Here is a 6,000-nt window from a genome sequence, read left to right on the forward strand (position 1 = left end):
TGTCAGCTGGGACAACCTGAAACCTGTCCCAACCCTGTTTAAGCGGTTGAAGATGAATGAATGAATGAATGAATTTGAGCCATACCATATAGTGGGAAAGAGGCATTGGGCTCTAGATATTCTATGGGTCCTCCTAATTTGTATTGTTTGTATATTTAAAGTCTGATATACACATACATCATCCTGCTGCCTGTAAATACACAATAGAACACAAAATATGGATTAAACAGCTGAAAAAGTCCTGAATAAATGCATCATTTAGTCTTGTTTAAGTAACATTTTCTTAAAACTGTCCAGTAATTTTGGATTTACTGAGTCTCAAAAGAAAAAAATAACTATATTTGTGAACTTTAACCAATGGGCTTGGAGCTGAGTGCCACAGGCCGAGCAGGGACATCATAAAGTCCTGGTGAAAGGACTCATGCACAATTGGTCTTTACGTGTAATGTGTTGACAACAAGAAAAATATAGAATAATGCAAGTCCTACACAGTACAGACCAAACGTTTGGACACACCTTCTCATTCGATGAGTTTCCTTTCTTTTCATGACTATTGACGTTGTAGATTCACACTGAAGGCATCAAAACTATGAATGAACACATGTGGAAATATGTACTTAACAAAAAAAACAACTGAAAATAAGCCTTATATGTTTCTTCACCTTTTGCTCTGATTACTGCTTTGCACACACTCAAGAGGTCGTCACCTGAAATGATTTCCACTCCACAGGTGCGCCCTGTCAGGTTCATTCATCTTCAGCCGCTTATCCCGGGGTCGGGGTTGCGGGGGGTGCTGGAGCCGATCCCAGCTGACATTGGGCGTGAGGCGGAATACGCCCTGGACAGGACGCCAGTCTATCGCAGGGCACATAGAGACGAACATAGACAGACAACCATTCACACATATGGGCAATTTTAGAGTCATCAATTAACCGAACACATGCACGTCTTTGGACTGTGGGAGGAAACTGGAGAACCCGGAGAAAACCCACGCAGACACGGGGCGAACATGCAAACTCCACACAGAAGGGCCCAGGACGGGATGCGAACCTGGAACCATCTTGCTGTGAGGCGACAGTGCTAACCACTTCACCACCGTGTAGCCTGTCAAGTTCAATGAGTGGGATTTCCTGCCTTATAAATGGGGTCAGGACCATCAGAAGTCAGGTGGATGCAGAGCTCATAGTCCCACTGAACAGACTGTTGAAAGTAGCTAAGTAAAGAAAAACGAGCGGCCTTCATTACTTTAAGAAATGAAGGTCAGTCAGTTTGAAAAATTGGGAAAACTTTGAAACTTTGAAGTGTCCCCAAGTGCATCTACAATTCTCATAGTCGTGAAAATAAAGGAAACTCTTTGACTTTGAGAAGGTGTGTCCAACATTTTTAGGTCTGTACTGTACATATTCTACATATTCGCGATCATACCCTAAATGTTGGTGTTCTTTTGCCACACTATTCAAAAGTGTTGAAACATTTTATGTACAGTTTTAGAGGCACTTGTTATAAAAACTTTATGACCTTAACATTACAGAAAACTGCTTCCCAAAGACTTTCCTGACCTCTGAGATCACAGTGAACGTAGTCTGTGAGTAATAACGCCGTACCAGAGGAGGCTCCATTTACCTCTTTATCCCTTCTGCATTTCAAAGACACATCTGGAGAACCTTTGGACACCACTGTCTATTTAAGATGCAACTCCACATCCTCACATTAACAGGAGGAAACAATAAAGTGTTATTATGACTTATAGTGCAACACTGGCAGCAAAAAAAGCCATCGTAGCATGACTTTTTATTTCTTCTCACTCGGCCCAAATGTTTGGTTTTATGGATCTCTGAACCATGGCTGAGTCCCGAGGTTTTAAAAGTGAGGCACTCTGTTCTTAATCCAGTACGCGCCTTCGAAGTTGCTGCCATTGCCACAACTGCTATAAAACCGTCCTTTGTATATAATGGTATAGCTGTATTCTCTGTTTTATGGTGTGCGCCACCGGTAGACATGAACTTAAATGGGTCATTTTAGAACATTCTGTGTAGGTAGCTCAGTCAGCCACAATTTGTGTCATAAAGCACATAAAAATACAACATATGACCTTGGCTCAGAGGAAGGGTGGGTTGTCCTCCATTCGAGAGATTGGCGGTTTGATCCCCACCTCCCCTGGTCCACATGTCGAAGTGTCCTTGGGCAAGACACTGAACCCTGAATTGCTCCCCACGCTGCGCATGTGTGTGTAAATGTGGTGTGAATGGTTAGATTAGATGGTATGTAGATGTCCACTGCCATCAGTGTGAATGTCTGTGTGAACGGGTGAATGTGACAAACACTGTGAAAGCGCCTTGAGTAGTCAGAAGACTAGAAAGGTGCTATATAAGTACAAGTCCATGTACCATACACATAAACATTGGCACTTCTAGAGATTCTCCAGAGTGTCTGACTGCATAGATTCCCAAAGTCTTTTAAAAGCAGAAGTGTTTTTGTCTATTTTGCTTACACTAACTACAGAGCACACCATTAATGTCTCTGGCATGTCTGCAGGATTCAGGATTCAGGAGGAGGGATGAGACAGCACAGTGCGTTAGAGACCAGGTTGCTCAGGAATTCTGGGATTGCAGTCAAAATGGTAGATTAGTCATCGTCAATCTTCTGGCTGTTAAAGGCCCAGAACCTCAGGCCGTTTGTTTCTTGCTAGTACAGCTCGCACCGGGCGATTAATGCCCTATATCAACCACTGAAATCCTGAGGGGTGAAGGGGATAACCTAAGAGGAAAATGAAACAGAGAAACAATTGTTTTCTTTTTCAGTCCGCAAGCGGGCAGGAGGAGGGGGTGGGGATGGACTACACATGTGGCCGACGGCCATATGTTTTTGAATAATAGCCATTAGTTTTAAGAGGGTGATGTCATTGTAGGATTGCTGTTCCAGTAACTATATTCCTGCAGTGCTGGATCGGATCCCTGAAACAGCTCCTGCAGCGCATGATTCTTAGTCTTCACTGAGGAAGGTGTGGAAATGTTTGCACTGAATACGGATAGATTTACGAGTGTATTTCCTCAGCCTGATAATGTAAAGTAATAATCATATCAAGCTTTTGTTTCATAAGGGATTAGTCTTGAGGAGACGGTGGAAAACACAGGTCTCCTTCCAGCAGTGGTGGATTTTTGATTCATTCCCATTTTAATTCATAGCTTTCAGCAAGCAGTTAAACCTCTTCCTCTTTAGAAACCCCTCACTGAGTCCAGTCCTCTGCCTATGGACGCGGGCGAGGATGTGTGCAAATGCAAGTCTGGATAAAGCGATGCCAGTGTCAACACGGCTGTGCTGTTTTGAGAGCACTTCGCTGGCTATCACCAGTGACCAGCCGCACGTTGTAAAAACATTCGGTGAAAAAAATGAGAATTTATGAGGGGCCATTAAAAACCATGAAGACCTGTCAGAAATAACCACAGAGGGTAATTTAAAGTTGTGCTGTAATGGAAGCAGCTGGGCCAACTTCGGGATCTTAAAATGTTTTGGGTGATTGAGGAGAATTAACGATCGGTTATCGCAAACAAAAGAAATCCGTTCTACGTTCGCGCAAAGCAACTGTGTAATGTTCTCTCACAAAACCATAAATTCACATAACGTCAATCTTTTTGCTACTACTCACTATAAAGATATAAAACGTAGCAAGCTATTCTGCAAATAAAACTGCGGGCAGACTAAGTTGGACGGGCTTGCAACACTCAAAAGGCACATTTACAATAAATTCTGCTTGGTTGTAAGCCGTACAGTGTTTTAGTTGATGCATGAGGAGCGAGCGCCGTGGCTCCGAATCAGACAAATCCATCCTGACAGCCTGTTAAAAGTTCAGTTGTTGCTCAATAATGTCTCTCCTGCTTCCAAAGCCAACAATTTTTAAGCAAATTTCATAAATTGTTCCCCCAATAAACCGCAAGCATCTGTTACTTAGCGAAGTTATGACCAGGATGTGGGGGAGCGTAAACCCACCTACACTCACTTTCAGCAGGATTTAACTGCACACTGGAGTTCACTCATTCCTCTGACGTGCATCTTCATTAGCTAATGATGTTTACAGTAATGCATACTGCATCGTTCTCTATACCATCATAGTCGTTTTTGTTTCATCCCAGTGGTCTACAGGGTTTAGTTTCCAGGTTTGGGTTTCCTTGTCTTGTTCATTCTGTCACTGGTTGTTTACTACTTCCTGTTTTATTTTGTAAAACCACTCTCTCCTGCAGAATCTTGCTACACTTACTGTTTTGGGTGTTTTTCACGCATGTTTTCCACCTCTCTTGTATTCTATTAGTTGATGACTTCCTTGTGTATTTAGTCTCTGTCCTTCTCCGTGTTACAATGAGTTTAAAAACCTGATTATACTCGGGTTAAGGGCATACTCTGGTTTCTCCAACACCATAAAATCAGAGTTCTAATATCCTGGTTTACAGACCGAGAGAACTCCTTCAGTACCCCGATTATTCATGCATGTAAACAGCATTCCCGGATTACTGGCAGTGGCTTTTGACCTGGAAAATGATTAAATCAGGAAGCAACGGCACCGAAAACAACATGTAAAAACCAACAACAATAGAGCGTTACCTTTAAACAGTGACGGCTTCATCGCGGCAAGTAACATCGCTACCAAGAAGACCTGTTTCTGTCGTAATTCTGTCCAAATGTCGGCCATTTTCCCCCCGCTTGTGATTTTGACAAAGGGGAACCAGAATATAAAGCCACATTCCGATCAGCTGTATGTTGGCGGAGCGCCACCAACTGTACCGGAGGGGGAGTTACTCTCGTCATTTCCCCATTCAACCCCCTCTTATGCATACGAGGGGAACTTCAATAATCAGATTATCACCTTAAACGGGGTAAGGCCATTTTGGGTTAATGATATGCATGTAAACGCAATGAGTGTCCTTGATGACGGTGATACCAAAGTAAGTACCAGGTACCAGGAGTGTCAGTTCATCATCGTCTCTTCATGTGAATTCTTGCTTGTTCAATGAATTTCCAGTCTTCCTGTTTCGTTTTTCGGCTGCTACCTGTGAGTTCTCAATATTAAATTATTGCACTCTACCTGTACCCTCCACATTACTTTTCCTCTGTTTGGATCGTAATCTGCACTTCTCAAGTGGGGTATTGATACTTTTGCTAAAGGGACTGCAAGTCCTCCTTTTACAAAGTACCCTAAAGCCCGGGGCGCGGTGCGGAAGGACAGTGTGAGTGCGCCCTCAGGAACTCTTTGAGGGGTTTTCTTCCAATATGGTACAAATGTCCTCTTGGACTCAAGGATGAACTGATTAGATATTTGAGGTCAAAGGTCAACGTTACTGTGACCTCACGAAACGCATTTTCGGCCACAACTCAAGAATTCCTCCACTATTTATGACATTATCTCACATTTCACACAAATGGCGATAACAGGATAAAATGATGATGTTTTATATCCTTAAAGTCAACGTCACTGTGACATCATTATATTTCATAACTCAAGGACGGAAAGGGGAGACATTTGGTCAGACACTGAATTGGTGACGCTAATCTTGAAACGTCGGTGATTGTATAGATCTTCTTTGCTGCTGCGTTGAAGATGTGTGAGAAGCGTCCACGTTTCACCAAAGAAAATACACTTAATACCTTTTTATATAAATTCCTTAAAAGTCACCACTTCAAAGTTTGGATGTAAACTGCAACTTGATTGTTTGGCGGAGGCATACAATGACAACGCCAATGTGTGGTAATTCCAGTTTTAACTAATGCACTGATGAGCAAAGACAGGACAAACTGCAACTTTTAAAACACTTTTTCTTTGCTGCTCCCTTCTCCACTCTTGGAGTTATCACCCCACTGTCTACAATAAACTACAACAACTGACCTTTTTATCTACTGGGAGCTTCAGCACTTAGGTACACGTTGCCAAATGTAAAGTATGTTTTAAATCTTTCAGTTTGTGTGCAATAAATGCCGTGATTACCACCAACTGTCAAACAACAAGACTAA

The sequence above is a fragment of the Echiichthys vipera genome, assembly GCF_963691815.1.
Source record: "Echiichthys vipera genome assembly, chromosome: 4".
NCBI classification, from domain to species: domain Eukaryota; kingdom Metazoa; phylum Chordata; class Actinopteri; order Perciformes; family Trachinidae; genus Echiichthys; species Echiichthys vipera.